This window comes from Balaenoptera physalus (assembly GCF_965194825.1).
Source record: "Balaenoptera physalus genome assembly, chromosome: 4".
Classification (NCBI taxonomy): Eukaryota; Metazoa; Chordata; class Mammalia; order Artiodactyla; family Balaenopteridae; genus Balaenoptera; species Balaenoptera physalus.
In genome coordinates this window covers 91,675,358-91,698,387 of record NC_138891.1, presented here as the reverse complement: position 1 = coordinate 91,698,387, position 23,030 = coordinate 91,675,358, and the positions used below count along the sequence as shown (strand labels likewise).

The 23,030-nt window shown below is 36.6% G+C and overlaps 1 protein-coding gene across 8 annotated transcripts in view; it reads left to right on the top strand.

Moving 5' to 3' along the window:
* The window catches only part of BBX (BBX high mobility group box domain containing), a 282,163-nt gene that overhangs the window by 123,275 nt on the left and 135,858 nt on the right, over positions 1-23,030 (top strand). For 2 of the 8 annotated variants that reach the window (XM_082460370.1, XM_082460371.1), the window contains one exon: positions 16,705-16,822. The exons of the other annotated variants lie outside the window; for them this stretch is intronic. The gene's annotated coding sequence lies outside the window, so the exon portion shown is untranslated. The remainder of the gene's footprint in view (positions 1-16,704; positions 16,823-23,030) is intronic. 8 annotated transcript variants of the gene reach the window in all.

Sequence of the window (23,030 nt, the reverse complement as noted above, 5' to 3'; positions counted from 1 at the left end):
CAGCGCCGCTTTCCCCCTTTGGTGTCCATCCTTTTGTTCTCTACATCTGTGTCTCTATTTCTGCCTTGCAAACCGGTTCATCTGTACCATTTTTCTGGATTCCACATATATGTGTTAATATACGATATTTGTTTTTCTCTTTCTGACTTACTTCACTCCGTATGGCAGTCTCTAAGTCCATCCACGTCTCTACAAATGACCCAATTTCGTTCCTTTTTATGGCTGAGTAATATTCCACTGTATATATGTATCGCATCTTCTTTATCCATTCATTTGTCGATGGGCATTTAGGTTGCTTCCATGACCTGGCTATTGTAAATAGTGCTGCAGTGAACACTGGGGTGCATGTGTCTTTTTGAATTTTGGTTTTCTCTGGGTTTATGCCCAGTAGTGGGATTGTTGGGTCATATGATAATTCTATTTTTAGTTTTTTAAGGAACCTCCATACTGTTCTCCATAGTGGCTGTATCAATTTACATTCCCATCAACAGTGCAAGAGGGATCCCTTTTCTCCACACCCTCTGCAGCATTTGTTGTTTGTGATTTTCTGATGATGCCCATTCTAACCAGTGTGGTGTGATACCTCATTGTTGTTTTGATTTGCATTTCTCTAATAATTAGTGATGTTGAGCAGCGTTTCATGTGCCTCTTGGCTGTCTGTATGTCTTCTTTGAAGAAGTGTCTATTTAGGTCTTCTGCCCATTTTTGGATTGGGTTGTTTGCTTTTTTAATATTGAGCTGCATGAGCTGTTTATACATTTTGGAGATTAATCCTTTGTTGATTCGTTTGCAAATATTTTCTCCCATTCTGAGGATTGTCTTTTCATCTTGTTTACAGTTTCCTTTGCTGTGCAAAAGCGTTGAAGTTTCATTAGGTCCCATTTGTTTATTTTTGTTTTTATTTCCATTACTCTAGGAGGTGGGCCAAAAAAGATCTTGCTGTGGTTTATGTCAAAGAGTGTTCTTCCTATGTTTTCCTCTAAGAATTTTATGGTGTCCGGTCTTATGTTTAGGTCTTTAATTCATTTTGAATTTATTTTTGTGTATGGTATTAGGGAGTGTTCTAATTTCATTCTTTTACATGTGGCTGCCCAGTTTTCCCCATACCACTTTTGAAGAGACTGTCTCTTCTCCATTGTATATCCTTGCCTCCTTTGTCATAGATTAGTTGACCATAGGTGCGTTGGTTTATTTCTGGGCTTTCTATCCTGTTCCATTGATCTATATTTCTATTTTTGTGCCAGTACCATATTGTCTTGATAACTGTAGCTTTGTAGTATAGTCTGAAGTCAGGGAGTCTGATTCCTCCAGCTCCGTTTTTTTTTCCCTCAAGACTGCTTTGGCTATCCGGGGTCTTTTGTGTCTCCATGCAAATTTTGAAATTTTTCTGTTCTAATTCTGTAAAAAATGCCATTGGTAATTTGATAGGGATTGCATTGAACCTGTCGATGGCTTTGGGTAGTGTAGTCATTTTCACAATATTGATTCTTCCAATCCAAGAACATGGTATATCTCTCCATCTGTTTGTGTCATCTTTAATTTTTTTCATCAATGTCTTATAGTTTTCTGAGTACAGGTCTTTTACCTCCTTAGGTAGGTTTATTCCTAGGTATTTTATTCTTTTTGTTGCAGTGGTAAATGGGATTGTTTCCTTAATTTCTCTTTCTGATCTTTCGTTGTTAGTGTATAGGAATGCAAGAGAGTTCTGTGTATTAATTTTGTATCTTGCAACTTTACCAAATTCACTGATTTGCTCTAGTAGTTTTCTGGTGGCATCTTTAGGATTCTCTATATATAGTATCATGTCATCTGCAAACAGTGACAGTTTTACTTCTTCTTTTCCAATTTGTATTCCTTTTATTTCTTTTTCTTCTGTGATGGTCTTGGCTAGGACTTCCAAAACTATGTTGAACAATAGTGGTGAGAGTGGACATCCTTGTCTTGTTCCTGATCTTAGAGGAAATGCTTTCAGTTTTTCACCATTGAGAATGATGTTTGCTGTGGGTTTGTCATATATGACCTTTATTATGCTGAGGTAGTTTCCCTCTATGCCCACTTTCTTGAGAGTTTTTATCATAAATGGGTGTTGAATTTTGTCAAAAGCTTTTGCTGCATCTATTGAGATGATCATATGGTTTTTCTTCTTCAATTTGTTAATATGGTGTATCACATTGATTGATTTGCATATATTGAAGAATCCTTGCATCCCTGGGATAAATCCCACTTTATCATGGTGTATGATCCTTTTAATGTGTTGTTGGATATTGTTTGCTAGTATTTTGTTGAGGATTTTTGCATCTATATTCATCAGTGGTATCGGTGTGTAATTTTCTTTTATTGTAGTATCTTTGTTTGGTTTTGGTATCAGGGTGATAGTGGCCTTGTAGAATGAGTTTGGAGGTGTTCCTTCCTCTGTAATTTTTTGGAAGAGTCTGAGAGTTTGGGTGTTAGCTCTTCTCTAAATGTTTGATAGAGTTTGCCTGTGAAGCCTTCTGGTCCTGGACTTTTGTTTGTTGGAAGATTTTTAATCACAGTTTCAATTTCATTACTTGTGATTGGTCTGTTCATATTTTCTATTTCTTCTTGGTTCAGTCTTGGAAGGTTATACCTTTCTAAGAATTTGTCCATTTCTTCCAGGTTGTCCCTTTTATTGGCAAAGGGTTGCTTATAGTATTTCTTTGTATTTCTGCTGTGTCTATTGTAACTTCTCCTTGATTTGAGTCCTCTCCCTCTTTTCTTGATGAGTTTGGCTAAAGGTTTATCAATTTTGTTTATCTTCTAAGAGAACTGGCTTTTAGTTTTATTGATCTTTGCTATTGTTTTCTTTGTTTCTATTTCATTTATTTCTGCTCTGATCTTTATGATTTCTTTCCTTCTACCAACTTTGGGTTTATTTGTTCTTCTTTCTCTAGTTCCTTTAAGTGTAAAGTTAGATTGTTTATTTGAGTTTTTCTTGTTTCTTGAGGTAGTATTGTATTGCTATAAACTTCCTTCTTAGAACTGCTTTTGCTGTATCCCATAGGTTTTGGATCATCTTGTTTTCATTGTCATTTGTCTCTAGGTATTTTTTGATTTCCTCTTTGATTTCTTCAGTGATCTCTTGGTTATTTAGTAACGTATTGTTTAGCCTCCATGTGTTTGTGTTTTTTTCCCTGCAGTTTATTTCTAATCTTATAGTATTGTGGTCAGAAAAGATGCTTGATATGATTTCAATTTTCTTAAATTTACTGAGGCTTGAGTTGTGATCCAAGATGTGATCTATCCTGGAGAATATTCCGTGTGTACTTGAGAAGAAAGTGTAATCTGCTGTTTTTGGATGGAATGTCCTATAAATTTCAATTAAATCTGTCTGATCTATTGTGTCATTTAAAGCTTGTATTTCCTTATTAATTTTCTGTCTGGATGATCTGTCCATTGGTGTAAGTGAGGTGTTAAAGTCACCCACTATTATTGTGTTACTGTCGATTTCCTCTTTTATAGCTGTTAGCATTTGTCTTATGTTTTTAGGTGCTCCTATGTTGGGTGCATATATATTTATAATTGTTATATCTTCTTCTTGGATTGGTCCCTTAATCATTATGTAGTGTCCTTCCTTGTCCCTTGTAACATTCTTTATTTTAAAGTCTATTTCATCTGATATGAGTACTGCTACTCCAGCATCCTTTTGATTTCCATTTGCATGGAATCTTTTTTCATCCCCTCACTTTCGGTCTGTGTGTGTCCCTAGGTCTGAAGTTCGTCTCTTGTAGACCACATATATATGGGTCTTGTTTTTGTATCCATTCAGCCAGTCTGTGTCTTTTGGATGGAGCATTTAATCCATTTACATTTAAAGTAGTTATCCATATGTGTGTTCCTATTACCATTTTCTTAAGTGTTTTGAGTTTGCTTTTGTAGGTCCTTTCCTCCTCTTGTGTTTCCCACTTAGAGAAGTTCCTTTAGCATTTATTGTAGAGCTGGTTTGGTGGTGCTGAATTCACTTAGCTTTTGCTTGTCTGTAAAGCTTTTGATTTCTCTGTCGAATCTGAATGAGATCCTTGCTAGGTAGAGTAGTCTTGGTTGTAGGTTCTTCCCTTTCATCACTTTAAATATGCCATGCCACTCCCTTCTGGCTTGTAGAGATTCTTCTGAGAAATCAGCTGTTAACCTTATGGGAGTTCCCTTGCATGTTAATTGTCATTTTTTCCTTGTTGCTTTTAATAATTTTTCTCTGTCTTTAATTTCTGTTAGTTTGATTACTATGTTTCTTGGTGTGTTTCTCCTTGGGTTTATCTTGCCTGGGACCTGGCACTTGCTGGATTTGGGAGGCTATTTCCTTTCCCATGTTAGGGAAGTTTTTGACTATAATCTCTTCAAATATTTTCTCGGGTCCTTTCTCTTTTCTCTTTCTGGGACCCCTATAATGCGAATGTAGTTGTGTTTAATATTGTCCCAGAGGTCTCTTAATATTGTTCCTTAGCAGGGAATTCCATTATTCTGTCCTCCAGGTCAGTTATCCATTCTTCTGCTTCAGTTATTCTGCTATTGAATCCTTCTAGTGTATTTTTCATTTTAGTTATTGTATTGTTCATCTCTGTTTATTTGTTCTTTAATTCTTCTAGGTGTTTGTTAAACATTTCTTGCATCTTTTGATCTTTGCCTCCATTTTCTTTCCGAAGTCCTGGATCATCTTCACTATATTATTGTGAATTCTTTTTCTGGAAGGTTGCCTATCTCCACTTCATTTAATTGTTTTTCTGGGTTTTATCTTGCTCCTTCATCTGGTACATAGCCGTCTGCCTTTTCATTTTATCTCTCTTTCTGTGAATGTGGTTTTCGTTCCACAGGCTGTAGGACTGTAGTTCTTCTTGGTTCTACTGTCTGCCCTCTGGTGGATGAGGCTATTTAAGAGACTTGTGCAAGCTTTCTGATGGGAGGGAGTGGTGGTGGGTAGAGTTGGGTGTTGCTCTGGTGGGCTGAGCTCAGTAAAACTTTAATCTGCTTGTCTGCTGATGGGTGAGGCTGAGTTCCCTCCCTGTTGGTTGTTTGGCCTGAGGCAACCCAGCACAGGATGCTACAGGCTCTTTGGTGGGGCTAATGGCAGACTCTGGGAGGGCTCATGCCAAGGAGTATTTCCGGGAACTTCTTCTGCCAGTGTCCTTGTCCCTGTGGTGTGCCACAGCCATCCCCCACCTCTGCAAGAGACCCTCCAACACTAGCAGGTAGGTCTGGTTCAGTCTCCTATGGGGTCACTGCTCCTTCCCCTGGGTCCCAATGTGCACACTACTTTGTGTGTGCCCTCCAAGAGTGGAGTCTCTGTTTCCCCCAGTCCTGTCGAAGTCCTGCAGTCAAATCCCACTAGCCTTCAAAGTCTGATTCTTTAGGAATTCCTTCTCCCATTCCCGGTCCCCCGTTTGGGAAGCCTGACGTGGGACTCAGAACCGTCACTCCAGTGGGTGGACTTCTGTGGTATAATTGTTCTCCAGTTTTTGAGTCATCCACCCAGCCGTTATGGGATTTGATTTTATTGTGATTGTGCCCCTTCTACCGTCTCACTGTGGCTTGTCCTTTGTCTTTGGATGTGGGGTATCTTTTTTGGTGAGTTCCAGTGTCTTCCTGTTGATGACTGTTCAGCAGTTAGTTGTGATTCCAGTGCTCTTGCAAGATGGAATGAGTACATGTCCTTCTACTCCGCCATCTTGAACCAATCTCCTTATCTGCTTTTGATTTCGGTTTCCCTCTAAAGCTATTTACAGAATGACTGATACTCAAGCCTTGTATATGATAAACTTTAGCAATGTATTTCTTCTGTAGACAGTAGGATCAGTCTAGTGATATTGAATTTACTAGTTAAGGACATTACAAATAAAGTCAAACATAACCACTTCATCCATTATTACTACTATGAAAGGTGATGGATAAATTATTTTTATACTGAAGTCCATATTCCCTCTGATCTCTATTACAGAGAATTGTGTTTCTCCAGGAAAAGAAATGGATCAAATGGGGTAAAATTTCTCATAACATTTCAGTCAGAATTTCCATACATTTTAATGTAAAATATGTATACTGTATTTACTGGATATTCTGTACATACACAGATAAGTGTAAATGTATACGAGTATATACATGTAATTTTTTTCAGATAACCTCTTGAAGAAGCCAAGAGACTTAAGTTTACATTAGAGAGGCTAGTTTGTTGATGGCTGTATACTCCAAACCTAGAAACAGTGTCTGGCATGTGGAACTTGTTTAGTGAACATTTGGTGAATTGGTAATACAGGAGTTCACATTTATTAATCATGTATTCCATTGACATTTATGTTAATAAACATCCCCAGGTCTACCTGGAGATAGTTGTTCTTCCCAATCTGAGTTCAGGGAGGGGAGTGTTCCTTAAAAATACATCTTTCTGTGCCTTTAAGTTGCAGTTAGTCCTATAATCAATAAATGTTAGTAAGCTTAAGAACTGAAAATGAACGACTTCCCTGGTGGCGCAGTGGTTAAGAATCTGCCTGCCAGTGCAGGGGACACGGGTTCGAGCCCTGGTCTGGGAAGATCCCACATGCTGCAGAGCAACTAAGCCTGTGCGCCACAACTACTGAGCCTGCACTCTAGAGCCTGTGCGACACAACTACTGAAACCCTTGTGCCTAGAGCCTGTGCTCCGCAGCAAGAGATGCCAGCGCAATGAGAAGCCCGCGCACCACAACAAAGAGTAGCTCCTGCTCACCGCAACTAGATAAAGCCCACGCACAGCAAAGAAGATCCAATGCAGCCAAAAATAAATAAATAAATAAATTTATTTTTAAAATTAAAAAAAAAAAAGAACTTAAAATGAGCAGCAAAAAATTTCTGGGTAGCTGTTGTCATTTATAGTGTCCATTGAGTCAGCAGGGGTTTATTAAGAGTTGTAAGCCTTCTGCCAAGTACTTCCCTAACACTCCATCAGTGGCCCTGTGAGTGGAGTGCCTGTTAAGGTTCTGAGATTTAAGGAAGGCAGATTGGTTCAGGCTGGGCCTAAAGAGATTTTATATGGTACCTGGATTCAGTTAATATGTAGCCGAAAGGTTGACTAAAGTCCACATTTAGATGTTTTATTCTTAGGGGTACTATTTTTAGGATATTTCTATATTCAAATTGATCTATAAGGATGTTAGAGAAGAGCATTGTGTTTTGGTTTCATAGACTTTTATAATTTGCTTAATTTGCAGTTGTTCTGCCTCTGCCATGGTTATATTACTGTTCTTAAAAAGTAGATGAGTTATCTAATTATTTCAGTGTTTCCTTAACTTTTATTGTAAAGTCATTTATTACCAAGCATCTCTTCGAGGCAGAAGTACTCCTCTTCAGGAATGTAATGTTTTAAGGTGTTGAGTCATCATAGGCACATACAGTGTACAGGTTTCTCTTGAAAGAGCCAGCTAGATGGGGAGGAACTGGCTTCTGAATAAGGCTTAAATAATAAGAAGATACCATTTATGTGGTGAACAGTGTCCCAAGCATTGTTAGTTTTGCCACACTAATTAGAAGATTAGAGAGAGTGAAACCTACAGAATGTGAGATGTATCCATGTGCAGAGGAGTATATGTCCATCTGTCTATCCAGGCAGCACCCGGATGGACACGAATTGAAACTCTGAACCATGCCCTTAATATTGTTTTTGAATATCTGCTATGTTTTCAGCTTTGTTAGAGTTTCCGTGTCATCAAATGGGTGTGTTATATAAAGAGCAAATAGAGAAAAGTTTGGAATCAGCAGCCACTGTCAATACCCTGTTTAAATACCAAGCCTCTTCCTGTAGCAGTGATGTTGTCCTGCCATTTGATGGCGCACACAGCTCACCTTTCAGTTCATTTGGTGAGATGAATACTTAAAGGAATGATAGTTTTCAAGTTTGAAAGTTTAGTTTTTCCTGTTAACATAATGGGTGTTGCTTTTCCTTATTATTCACTGAGAGTTTCACTTTTTAGAGAACATAAGATAAATCTATCTTGTTGATGGTAAAGGTGTCCCAGTTATGTCTCTTTTTTATGAATTTTTACCTAATCATCAAAGACATAGAATTTTTTACCGATTACTTCTATTATTATAAACTATTCCATACATTAGAGTTTATAATGTGCCTATGAAAAATATTTTAGAACTTTTACTTCCTAATGCTTATAAACATTCTTATTCTTGCCTCTAGATTGTCAACTGCATAATGATCACTATTGCTTCCTGGAGATTACTATGGATAGGTAGAAACTTAGAGATTTCCTTATAGAAGACAAATTTAAATGGGATCACTTTTTCAGCTGTAATTTGATCTCGGAAGCATAGGCTGTGGAGTCAGATGGACTCTACAGAAGACTACATCTAACTCAGTTGTTTACTGATTGGGCTGTGGGAAAGTTACTTAACTTCATCTGTGAAATGGGGTGAATACTGACCATGTAAGGTTCTTAAGAGGATTAAAAGTGCTGCAGGGTACACTGCCAACTCAGCACCTTGGCAGGGTTGCTAAGAAAATGTTTGTTCTCACAATGGACAGTGGGTCAAAAATGGCGTTTGACTTGTTTTTTTTACTGCTTTAACTGTTCCTTGAAATGGAATTTCCAGCATGTTATTGTCTCTATTCACAACAAGGGAAATGTCATTTTACTGCACGTCTTATATTAAAAGTGTATTGAATACAGGATTGGCTTGCTTTAAGCCATTAGGAAAGAATAACATTTATTCTTTATATTGTTAGATATCTTAAAATATTTTCTACACAATCATAATAATAGATGTTTGAGTTTAATTATACTTTGCCCAATTTAACTTTGCAATTTTATTAAAGCATAATCGAAGCTAAAATATATGAAAGTATTAGGACATAAGTCATCTATCATTCAGTGGATTATAGTTATTTCAGGAATATTATCACCTCATACTGTTGGTATTAACAAAATTATCACCTCAAACAACAAGTAAATTATTTAAGCATAATAGTACATTTTTATAATTACACAATTTTCTTCAAAGACTATAATTATTTTAACAAAACAAGGAGCTGTATTATAAATTCTTAATGAATTTTAAAGTATGAGAGCTATTTTTGTAAATTGATTATCTCAACCTGATAGCTATAAAAAATTTAAAAAATTTTAAACAGCTGTGAACTCATGACCTTACTCTGTTCTTCCATAACTAGAAAAGCAAAATTTCCCTTCATTTTAGGTCATTGGCTTAGCATTTCACAATTAATTGATCCAAGAGAAGAAAGTATTTTTATTTCTAATAATTTTCATGCACATGAGCATGAAGCAGTATGCCTTTGTCCTTTGTCCCTAGTAACCTTTTATTTATTAATTTTGAATATCTCTAGTGTATCTAAACTGGTTTTGAAGATAATTTAGGACTGTCTATGAAAATACCTTGGTTCCTTCAAAAAGCTGCTCTGTAAGTTAGCATGTATGTATTAGGTGTTATCTTTTTATAGCAATCTTGCCTTTTCCTAGTCGAATGTGTGAACTTTCTAACCATAACAACTGTGGATTTCATAGACTTTAGTTATATATTTTTTCAATTATTAGTGTACCATATATTGAAATTCTAAACCTTTCTGGCCCACCTATAAGAGTGAGGAGTGTTTGCACTCTTTCTCCAGCTCTTGTGTTCCTTTTTAGAACCTGAACTCCCTATAGTAATCTCATTGGAAAAATGTTTTATTTAAAGATAGAGTAATATACTTTCTGCTCCTCTATTTGTTTATCTGATAAATGTTTACTATGTGCAAAGTGTTAGACACTGTCAAGGTCACGATGTGATAATAGAAGGCAAACTAATTAGGTAGAATAAAGGTACATAAATAAACCTCATTGAGAGTTCTGAGGAAGATCTAAAATCCCAGGTAGGAATATCAGGGAAGACTACACAGAGGAGTAAATACAGCAGTCTGGAGAAGGCGAATATAGGCATACCTCATTTTATTGTGCTTTGCAGATATTGCATATTTTACAAATTGAAGGCAAGACAACCCTATGTCGAGTAAGTTTATCAGCATCATTTTTTTCCAACAGCATTTTCTCACTTTGTGTCTCTTTGTCACATTTTTGTAATTCTTGCAATATTTCAAACTTTTCCATTATTATTGTATTCATCATAGTGATCTGTGGTCAGTGATCTTTGATGTTATTATTACAAAAAGTTTATGACTTGTTGAAGGCTCAGATGATGGTTAGCATTTTTTAGCAATAAAAAAATATTAAGGCATGTACATTTTTTTAGGCATAATGCTGTTGCACACTTAATAGACTACAGTATAGTGTAAACATACTTTTATATTCACTGGGAAACCAAAAAATTTGTGCAACTTGCTTTATTATGTTGATATTTGCTGTATTCAGGTGGACTGGATCCAAATCCACAATATCTTCAAGGAATGCCTGTAGACCCCTTTTGCCATTTGGATGGGATGTTTGTGAGGGTAAAATGGGAAATTTTGGTCGCGAGCTAATTGTAAGAGGGTCTTGAATGTCACGGTGAGTTTACTTTTTTTTTTCTTAAAGGCAGATAAACCACTGAAAATTTTTGAGCAGACAATATAAATGGGATGGATTGGAAGGTAAAAGAGGTAGGCATTGGAAAGTTTGGTTTGGAGGGCTTTAGCATGCATATCCTAGGTAAGAAGAAATTTGTTTTTCTAATAGGATTTGAGAGTTGTAAATAGGACCATCGTGGGAGACATTATGAAGGTTATACCCTGTCTGGATGTATCTTAAAATATTTTGGATTGAGGTATCCAACTCACAAAATCAAATAAATCTTCTCCCGGTTTGCAAGGCAAAAATTAATGGATACTCACTTTTAAGGATTTCTTCAATGATTTTCTCAAATGTCTGATGCCTACTACTATTTAGCCTGTGTGTGTCTGTTTCTGTGTGTTTTTAGTGATTGTAAATTTAGCTTTCACTCTGTTTCTCAAAGAATACAAATCCTGTCTTATCGCTTGAACCAAACTACTAATGTGTAGAATTTAGCAACAGATTGAGCTTGTGTTGGGGATGTAGAAGGAATCATAAGAGGGAAGGAAGCGGTGGGGGACTGTTGAAAAGGAAGTCAGAGGTAGGTTTTTAATTTAAGTGTAGATGTTTAGATAATCCTACTACCAGATGTAGAGAGATAGTAGTAGAAACTGATTTGTGGGAGGGGAAGGTGAAGTTTGGGATGGATTGGATCTGAAATGCAGAGAGTATCCATGTGATTATGTATAGGATGCGTTTATGAATTTGATGAGTTTGGAAGAGATTCCGGTTGAAGATGGGTATAGCTTAAGAGAGAGGTGGAGCTGAAACTTTGAAAATTGGTGACAGTAGAAAATATGGCTAAGACAGAACCTTTGAAAACACCTACCTACTTGTTAAGAGACGTCTAAAGGAAAGAAGAACAATCAGGTCTTTGGTGGGAAGAGCAATAGAGTATAGTGCTAAGGAAGATGGGAAAGAGTTTTCAAGAAAAATAGAGACATTTAATGCTTAAAAAAGGTGTCTGGGGAGACTTCCCTGGCGGTCCAGTGGTTAAGACTTTGCCTTCCAGTGCAGGGGGTGCAGGTTCGATCCCTGGTCGGGGAGCTAAGATCCCACATGCCATGTGGCCAAAAAACCAAAACATAAAACAGAAGCAGTATTGTAACAAATTCAATAAAGACTTTAAAAAAAATAGTCCACATCCAAAACAAAATCTTTTTTTTAAAAAAAAGGGTGTTTGGGTTAGGTGATCCATGGGTCCTTTGGAGAAAGCAGTTTTAAAAATAATTAATTCATTTTATTGCAGTATAGTTGATTTACAACATTATATTGTACAACATAGTGATTCAGCATTTTATAGATTATACTCCATTCGAATTTATCTTAAAATATTAGCTATATTCCCTGTGCTGTACAATATATTCTTGTAGCTTGTTTATTTTATACATAATATTTGTGCCTCTTAATCCCCTACCCTTATCTTGCCCCTCCTCCCCCTTTCCCTCTCACCAGTGGTAACCACTAGTTCATTCTCTGTATTTATAATTATGTTTCTGTTTTGTCATATTCATTTATACTCATTTGTTTTATTTTTTAGATTCCACATATAAATGATAATATACAATATTTATTTTTCTCTGTCTGACTTATTTCACTAAGCATAATACCCTCTAGGTCCATCCATGTTGTTACAAATGGCAGAACTTCATTCTTTTTTATGGCTGAATAGTATTCCATTGTGTGTGTGTGTGTGTGTGTGTGTGTGTGTGTGTGTGTGTGTGTACATATATATATATACACACATATATACCACATCTTCTTTATTCATTCATCTGTTGATGGACATCTGGGTTGCTTTGATATCTTGGCTATTATAAATAATGCTGCTATGAACATTGGGGTGCAGATATCTTTTCAAATTAGTGTTTTTATTTTCTTGGGATGTATACTCAGGAGTGGAATTGCTGGGTCATATGGTACTTCTATTTTTAGTCTTTTGAGGAACCTTTCATACTGTTTTCTGTAGTGGCTGCACCAATTTACGCTCCCACCAACAGTGTACCAGGGTTCCTTTTTGTCCATATCCTCGCCAACATTTCTTATTTGTAGACTTTTTGGTGATAGCCATTCTGATATTGTGGTTTTGATTTACATTTGGAGAAACAGTTTTTGTAGAGTGGTCAAGGCAGAAGCCAAGTTGTATATATGTTTTCAGTATTCCCCTTTTCATTTCCACTTTCTTGATTCTATTTTTAGCTGAAACTATGTTGAGCCACTGTCTTCATGGAGTAATCTATAATGACTCAAAGCCACTCCCTGGGAGCATAGAACTCATCTTCTATAAATATAGTTTTAATATTCTTTTCTTTAAATGTGTTACCTAAGACTGTTTCAAATCAGATCTTATCCAGATGCTAATATTATTTCCTCAGATACACTAAGTGTGACTTTCTTTAAAATATCATCAGCAAACATACTTCCTAAATGCCTCACCCGTAGGACTTACATTTATTATAATTGGCATTACAGAGGGATAAGTGAATTCCCTGTCATTGCCAGTTCTTCTTTTACTCTTAAGTACACTGGTACTTTTAGAAAGGCCTACTGTTTTAATAAAGATCCTGTAAAAAGCTCTTTGGATTAGTAGGGTCACCTGCATATGAAATTTCTAGGTTAGAATCAGATACATAGCCACTTTTGTTTCCATCTGCAGAGAATAGTTGTAAGGGTATAAAAGACTCACCCTAAGTAGTAATAATGATTATAATTTTAAAGAACTGCAGTAGTTATTATTTGCATTTCATGTGCTAATTTCTGTGTGTGTGTATGTGTGTGTGTTTCTAATCTTCACAATGACTCTTAGATGTAGGTATCATTACTCTCATATTATACATATGAGAGAACTGAGGCTCCGAACATTTAAATAAATTGTCTGAGCTTCTTGAGTAATTGAAGGCAGAGCCAGGATTCAAATCAGCTCTTTCTGACTTTCAAAGACCATGTTCTCTACATGGCCCATGCAGGTTAATGATGTAAATATTTGAAATTTGAGCTTTAACAACCTTGATGGCAACTACTTGGTCCAGTAGAGCCCAATGTCTTATTACTTTCTTTCTATTTTTTAAAAAAATTTATTTATTTATTTATTTATTTTATTTATGGCTGTGTTGGGTCTTCGTTTCTGTGCGAGGGCTTTCTCTAGTTGTGGCAAGCGGGGACCACTCTTCATCGCGGTGCGTGGGCCTCTCACTGTCGCGGCCTCTCTTGTTGCGGAGCACAGGCTCCAGACGCGCAGGCTCAGTAATTGTGGCTCACGGGCCCAGTTGCTCCGCGGCATGTGGGATCTTCCCAGACCAGGGCTCGAACCCGTGTCCCCTGCATTGGCAGGCAGACTCTCAGCCACTGCACCACCAGGGAAGCCCCCTTACTACTTTCTTACCTTTTCCTTCCAACTAGGGATGAATAGTTTTCATTTGCTTAAACATATCGCCATTCTCTACTGTTGATTTTCAGGCTCTCTTCTGTATATTTAATTCCCTTATTTATTTACTCTTCACATCAACTATTTGAAAGGTAGATGTATTTCCCCCTCAATGTTTTATTTTGAAACTTCAAACATATAGCATATGTTTATACTCACCACCTAGATTTAACTATTAACATTTTACTATACTTATTTTATTACATACCTATAATCTGTGCATCCATCATCAGTTCAATTTCTTTTTGATGCATTTAAAAGTAAAGACATCACTGCAAATCCCCTAATTACTTCAGCATGTATATTATTGATTGTAGCTCAGTATTTATGTACAAGTCTTTTCTTTTGATGTAAAATTTACATTCAGTGAAATACACAAATCTTAAATATATATTTTTTGGATTTTGATAATCTCATATATGTACCTGTATAACCCAAATACTTACGAAGATATAAAACATTACTATTGGTAGGTGTCTCTCTTTACTCCCGTTTTGTACCTGAGGAAACTGAAACACAGAGCAATTAAGTAATCTTCCCTAGGTCATACTGCTAATAGGGGCAGAGCTGGAATTCAGGCTCTGGCAGTCTGGCTGCAGCGTTTGTGCTCCTAACCACACCACCATACTGCCTGTGGATTATCCTCACATGTTCAGGTATCCTTTTACATTCATGTGTACAAATTTTGTTTTTAACATAAGTGTGTAGACACAGAAGTAGTATGCTTAGGGTTAGTGAGTGTAGAAATGCTGTTCTAGAGATGCATTGGTTTCTTACAAGAGGTTTATGGCAAGAGAAACTAAGAGGGAAAGAAGTACCCTTCGTCAAAATACTATGGTGAATCTCTGTGTAATAAATGTGTCTTAACTGGCATCCTTGATTAATGTTTCCACATATAAAGTGACAATTTTTTAAAGACAACACTGAGGTTCAGAAAAATCCTAAGTGCCACTTGAAACAGTTAAAGGTAAATAATGTTCAGTATAGTTTTGTATTAAGCATATTTTGGCTCTGTTATAATTATTAGAAAATTGTTCATCTATGTGTGGTATATGTAGTACCACTTGCCTTGATACCTCAGACTCCAAAATAATATAATTAAACCAATTTGGGATTTATAGTTGTGAAATTTGTAAAGTTTTTAGCAAAGAAACTGAATGTAATTCTTTGGCCTTTCCAAATAAATTGCATAAAAATATGAATAAAGATTGGAATAAATGATATAAAATTTTTTTTGTTTGTAATACTTAGGTGTACCATCCTTATGAGAAGAAATTGTGTTATCTTTCCTGCATTGTGTTCATACCACAAGCCGTATCTTAAATTTGACCAGTTCCCTTTGTTCCCTATTCAGTTATAAAAAAGCACTGTCATATGTATTTAAAAAAAAAACCCTAAGTATTGCTCAAAAAGCAATTAAAAAACACACGTAGTTAACAGAACCTAGCCAGTCACTAGAGGGCAGAACAGTACTATACTTTAGGCCTGATTTGACAATTTAAAAAATTGCTGAACATGGGAAAATATTGATACACAATTGAATAGAAATTTCTTTGTGGTCTTATTATCTTGTCTTGCTGTGAAATCCACTCACATGCTTATTACACTTGTATCAAAGGAGCTTTTCTGACAATTACAGAAAATTGATTACAATTGATTGCTTCTAAAAGGGCATGATTATTTAGGAGAGCATCTGAATTCCTCAAGAGAAAATACTAATGGTTACAAAGAGTGGTGCATTAAATCATTGCTACTGTATGTAGTACCCTGAAATAGAATTGCAGTATAGACTTTAGGTACGACATTATGAGAGAACACATTTGAGACAGGTTTATTAGTACTTAGATGTAAGAACTCATTGAAATGTGGAGCTTTTGATCTTTCAGCTGAAATTTGTTGAATCACCAAAACTTTGAAATTACAGTTGTAAAAGCAATGAACTAACTCTAGCTCCTTTTTTTAAAATGTTAAAATTTTGTCAAGTGCCTGTTCATGTAATTTCCTTTCTGTTTGAAATTTTCTGTCATTCTGATATAGTTTTATTCTACTTAATTTTTTTCTGATAGATTTTTTAAAATAAATGAAGCTCTGAAGTAAAGTATCCTAGCGAGTAACCTCGGCAGTTCATTGTCTGAACAGATAGAAAGTTTTATCTTGAATGTGTAGTTTGAACTTTATTTTATACAAACAATTTGGATTTATATATGATTCATTTCTTATAGAGAACATAGGATATCAGAAAAAGCACTGGAGTTTGGAATCAGAAGATTTGGGGCCCCAATTATCATATTCTTGCTTGTGACCTTGGGCAAGTCACATTACCTCTCTGAAGTAACCAGTTTCTAAACTGAAGAATTAGAAAAATATTTCCTTATTTACAGCTGGGTTAATATGAGAATCATGTTTGTATCTGTGTGTAGGTCTCCAAAGATGCTTCCACGTAAAGATGAATTTTAATAAAGTTACAAGCTCAGAAAAACCTTAGAAATAACTTTGAAGTGGTCAGTTATATCATAAATTTAGTAACATGAATGCACCTATTACAGGAGTCAATAATACCACAAATGTGGTTTCCAACCTAAAACCCAAGTTTGGATTGCTGACCTCTTCCCTGTCTCTGAGTGTCTCTCGTAACTCCTGACTCTTTGGCTCCTCTCACTCTGTTCTGTCCTCTGTTTATTTCCATGTTCCCTCTCTCTGTGTTTCTCCTGACTGTCTTTGGTCTCTCTCTGTGTTTTTCTTGTCCCAGGCACCCTCAGGAAGACCCCAAGCCTCTAACGGTACCTGGTATCATCTCCAGCATGTTTGTAGATGTGGAGGAGTCACTGGGACATTGAGAAATACCAGAGGCGAATTGTTCCGCTGTAGTAAGTCAATCAGCATTTATTAAGTGACTACTGTTTACAGAGCACAGTTGATGGTGCTTTGGGCAAAGAAGAATGAGTTAGGGCATAGCTCAGAAGAAATAAACTTGTAAACACTTTTCAGTGGCTCTTTCAGGCTGGACACACATGCAAATTAAAACAACACCGAAGTACAAAGCTGACAAATAATTATATAAATGAGTTGTGCTGTATGTGTGCCAAAGAGGCCCAGAGTTAATGGAGTAGAGAAAAGCAGGTGGTATTAATCAGGTTTCCTGCATGAGTTTAAAATTAGGTTTTGAAGTATTATTGGAAGAAAGATGAGGAAAAAGAGGGTGGAAGTGAGTAATTTCTCACTTGGCAAGCCTGTTTGCTTGCTTGCAAGTGAGTCCCTGATGGGAGGGCAGTGAAATGAGAATGTGTTTCAGCCTACCAGCAGCTAACTTTCCTTGAACTTCCAGTCTTAGAGAAAGTCAGGTTATGAAAAGAAGTACAGCCAAATTGAGAATTTCCATAAACATACTTGGTATCTGTTGCCAGTTTTAGAATTTATAGAGTTTAATGGTAAATTGTGATTATGAAGTAATAATGAGGTACTATGACATAAAGTTGTCAATATTAGAATATGATCTAGGGATGCATTATAAATGCTAAGATGAATTAAAATAGTAAACTTCAGTATAACAAGTCAGTTTTGTGTTTATGTTGGAAATTTATCTGTGCTGTTGTATTTTAGATAGTCCTACCTACGGACACACCGTGGTTTTCAGAGTTAGATATGGTTTGAATTCTACCGCTGCTAACTATGTAATGTTGGGCAATCTACGTAACAGACATCTCAGTTTCCTCCTATGTAAACTAAGAATGAAAATGTTTACCTCAGAGGGTTGCTCTGTGAATTAAAAGAGATAATTTTATAAAGTCCTGAGTGTGTGCTAGGTACTTGTTACTTGCAGATACTTAAAAAGTACCTTTAAAATAGTTTGCTAAATATAGTGTTATTTCTGAGAGCTTTTTAAAAATAGAAGTAACCCCATAGTATTTAGAAAATGCTATATATACAAGGAGTATTTATAACATGTGAATAAGATACAAAGAATAACATTAACATGAATAACTGAGTACCTACCACTAACTTAGGAAATAGAGCTATGCCTGGCCCAGATTCCATCACCTCTCTTTAACTACCACCACAATCCTGAATGTTGAGTTTATTAATTCCATGTTTTCCTTTATAGTTTTTTCCCACGTTTTATGTATCCCCTACATTAAGTTTTGCTTGTTTTTGAATGTTATATAAATAATAATACTATATGTTTTCTTTTGCAACACCTGTTTTGCCACTCAGCATGTTTGAGAGATTCATCCTTGCTTATACCTGTAATTCATTTATGATCACAGTTGTATTTCATTGTATGAAAATACCACAATTTATTTATCCACTTTCTTTTGATGGCTGTTTAGATTGTCTCCAGTTTTTGTTATGGGAGATAAAACTGCAAAGGAAAAAGTCTTGAGAGTCCTATTCATGCCTCTTTATGCACATACTATTTCTCTAGGATGTATGTTCATGGGTAGAAATGCTAGGTCAACCCAACCTCAAACTCTGTAGGATCATGGCAAATGGATTTCCATAGAACTTGTTACATCTTAATCCTCCCTCTAGCTGAGTATAAATGTTCTCATTCTATATCTCTTATATAGTTCTTTAAAATGACTAGTTTTTTTTTTTAAGTAATTTTGTAAGTTGCCTGTAACACCATTTTAACAATAATCCTGATGACCTTTTTAAAATTAGTTTTATCCTTTGCAGCAGCTGCTTGTATTTCTTAGTTTTCCAGTTGTCACTCACACCTTTTCTCAAGCCCAGTTAAGTCCAGACATCCTGAAATTGCTGGGTATGTTTGCTAGCTAAGTTTTTTCTCCCAGGAAAACTACATCATAATAATGTAATGTTCTCATGTTAAACGAAAGTTGTCAGCTATTCCTGCCTTCTGAAGATAGTTTGGGCAGAGAAATGTACACATCTTTTACTGATTTCTTTTTTCCTTAATTTGAATTGAAATAGAGAAAGAGTGACCCACAGAGGACTGTTTGCAACCTGTGCTTTGTTCTGTGTTGCAAAAGTCCCAAAAGCTCGAGTAAATGACAACTTCTATTTGCCACTCTTTCCCCTTTTCTGTCCTTCACCTACTTCTGTTTTTCTCAGCCATTGGTTCTTTTGGTATCTGATTATACTTGCACAATCCATTCCAATTTTCATATCGCAGTTCCTCCTAACTTTGTACTTAGTACTTGGTGGTCTGTGATTTTAGTTGACTGACTTCAGTGTTTTGCCTGTTGTCAAACTTGGTACCACTATCTGCCACATTCATTTTCTGAGGTTTTCCAGGAGAGTCTTCCAGGTTCAGGTCTAGTGCCTAGTACTTATTAATCAATTGATGTTTATTGAATGAAGAAAGGAAAGATGTAAATGTAGTGAGGATGGAAATGCCTTTTCCCAGCTCAGCAATAATAATTACCCTAAAAGCAGTGGGCAAAAATCATGCATACTGTAAACAGTTCTGCCTGTGGGTAGCTTTGTAAACCATAAGTAGTCATTTCTTCTTGAGCTTCACTCTGGGTTTGGGCAAAATGAGAGTGGTAGAACAGTGATCTGTAAGAATCCTTTTGACTCCAACCTTTTTGTATTTTATCTTCAATTGAAATGAAATACAGTTTCTCATGGGATGTCTGGGCACCACTACCAAAGCCTGAATCCATCTACCTGACCGGGCTATGTCACAGCAACCTGCCGGTTATTGTCTCTCATAACCGTAGCAAGTGGGGCATACCTCTAACTTCCCTTCATGTTATTTGTTCTGGAGAAAGAATAGATTTATCTTTCTTTGAGAAAGCGTAATGAATTCCTTTGGCTTCCCAATTTCTTTCACCAGGCAGCCCAGGCATTGTTCAGCGCAAAACCTTGAGTCCTGGCTTCTTTCTCCTCCTCCTCCTCCCCCAGCCCCTCAGCTGTGAGTGGGGGCAGTGCGTTCTCCCTTTGCTACTTGCTGTACCACCTAACTCCATGGCTCCTTTCACATGCCAGCTACCATCTTTGAGTCAGTGTTGGTTTTAACTTTTGGTTTTAACTGTTGTGGATCCTTGAAGTCAATGGGTCTGTCTTTATCTGGTGCTAGAGGCAAGTTGCCTGTTCCTTCCTCCTGTGGTTTCTCTGCTAGGAGCTCCTCAACCCGAGGTAAATGGGGAGTGAGACCTGAACTCCTTCGCTCGCTGCCTTCGCTCCGCCTTCCCATAGCTGTTGCAGGGACTCTCACTCTAAGATAGATTTGTGCTATAACCCCTTTCAAGGAGTTATCTGACTCTTTGGATTTGCACATGACTAGTGTTTCCTGAACCTGTTACTTGTCCAGAATTCATTTTGTGAGTACCGCTGAACTCTGGATCAGAGGCAAAAGAAGCCAGAGAGCAGACTACACGGGGCCAGGGACGCAAACTGTCTTAACTTTCTGTAAATTGTAAACACTGCCCAATCACTCCGGAGGGTCCTGGCCAGAGAGCTGTCTATTTGACCATTAACCAAGATTAAGGAGGCTCTTTCTTTCATTAAGGGACACGAAATAATCTAATCTTGTCGTGATATTATGGACCTGCTTTGTGAAAAATCCCATGTAAGTCAGGCAAATTTTAGGCTAAGAAGAGAGTAAGGCAAGAGAAAAGTTTTGTAACTAAAAAAAAAATGAAAAAGGGAGAGAACTTTTAAAATGAGGATCTATCTTTAATAACATTAACTTAATTCTAAATGGGATTTAAAAAATCTTATTAGGTTTTTTTTTTTTTTTAATGTTAAAATACTCAGTGAAAGACCAGTCGTTAACCTCCAACCTCACCTCCAGCCTCAGTACACACGAAACACTGGAGATTTACTGTGCAATCCTGCCATGAGGAGCCAGAAGCCAGGCTACCTGTGATAATTCACCCCTCCTAACCGCTTACTTCACAGAACTCTACAAAACCATATTACGCCAAATGTTCTGTTCTGAAAGAAGCGGTTAATACCATCCTATCTCTAGAAGAACAGATTACTGTTTGTTCCTCAGGAATACAAGGAGAGAAACATCCTCTTATGCTTATAATGGAAACATGGGAGAAATTACCTGACACAAAAACTTTCCTGATAGAAGAATGCTCACTCTAACTGCTTTAATATTGTGACTTTGGTTAATGTCAAAGGCTTGACCTATTAAGTGTTCACATTAATATTTTAACTTATCAGTTATAAGTTTCTTTTGTAATACTAATTCACTTAGTATTTTAATTTAGACAGACTTGAAAGTGCGTCTGAAAACCTAGTCATTTAGTATTTTAGTTTAATGTCTTTTGAAAAAGAACGATATATTCTCTAATGACTAAGTTGCAGCAAATATTAAAAATACACCATTGTGTTAATAAGTTGGATCATGTTTAAATACAGTCGAAAATTTATAAATGTATATAAACAAGTGATACAAAATTTTCCTTTGGTAGAAACTAGGAAATGCATTTATTACAGATTTTCCACTGAATGGTCTTAACTTGGAAGAGGAATTTTTAAATGCTGAATTAATAAATTTGAACTGCACATTTAATTTTTACTCTTGGTTTATATTTTTTATACGGCAAAGTTAGTAATACATATAACAGTAAGGTCAAAGTTGAGCTTTATGTAATTACTCATGTAATTATACAAAATACAGATTTATCTGTATTACTAAAAAGCATCTTTTTAAAATAGTTCTGAATAACTTCATTCAAATTTAGGTGTTGCTAGAATAGCAATATTCATTTTGTGTGGGAGTTTGTATCTGGATAAGAAAACAGTGAAATGTTCAAATGGGTCTGTAATTTTGAGGAAAAAGAAGTGAGGAATGAATCTGTTTTCCTGAAGTTAATTTCCATTCATTATCTTAGTTGCAAAATCTACATTTCTGAAAGGCTGACTAGGTTGTATTAAATCTGAATAATAAATCACTGATTCTTTTTTTTTTTTTTTAATAAAAGCAATAGAACAGAAAGCAGAGCAGCTGCACTTTAATATTGATAATTGTTTTGAGGGATTGGGACTCCTAGGAAGCTCGCCCGGGCACCGTAATGTTGTTAAAGATCACTAAATATGGTATTCTTCTGTGTCTGTGCCAAACCGTTTCCCCCACAAAATCTTCCTCAGATTCTGTACATTTCTTTTGTGCTTTGCTGGTGGATACTTCACTCCCTTTCCCTGTGCTAGCCAAGCACGGTGTCTTGTTTGAATGATGGCATCATTGCTCTTTGGTTAAGGTCTGTTTTGAGCTTAGGAGAATCTTGGCTGCTGTTTTCATCCATTTATAGTAATTTCTGTTACTTAGCCCTTACACTGGGTAGATGGCAGTGTTACTTTCTGTGAGTTTCAAGCTGCCCTGTAAACACAGGATTTGTGTTCGTCAATTAGTACCCTGTCAACTGTGAAGAACCTCTCTGGACCTAGGGAAGTCCGTGCCCTGGAACTCTCGAGTCAGAGAACGTCTAGATCTCAGTGCCAGGGCAAGAGTGAGTGAGTCTGATTTTTCACTGAATGGAATCATCCAGTCAGCTGTTCTCTCGAGATTAAAGCTCATCAAGACAGCCTTTCTTCTGCTCTTACTGGAGCTTACTCAAGGATTGTTTCTTTTTCCTTCAAACTTTAAAAAATGTGCCAGAGATTTTTTTTTGGTGGGTCTGTGTAAAATTATTTGCATTTAAATAATTTCAAAGACAGTTTTCGTTGAGAGGTTCTGGCTCTTTTACCCTTTGTACTTAGTAAGGATGGTGAAATCGCGATGGGGTTGTGTTCTCCTGTTTCCCCCTTTACATTCTTCTGGGGACTTCAAAGACCCATAGGGATACCCACCCTTCCTCATCCCCCTCCTCCACTTAGAGTTTACAGTTGTGAGGAGGGTGAACCTGGACAAGTTTATCCTACAGGATTTAAGCCTATCATTTTCAATGGGGGACTCTGTGTAAGACTCACTGTCTGTGGTTAAGAGGCTCCTGACGATGATGCTGTGGGTGTGTCTGTAGAGGAGGTAAAACGGCAAGAGGCTAAGAGCAACAGGTTTAAAATAATCATTCAAGCCAATAGCAGAAGAGGGTCACCAGGAAGTTTATGGCTCATGCTGTAGGGAACTAAGAAACTTGGAGGAAGGGGCTGTTATTT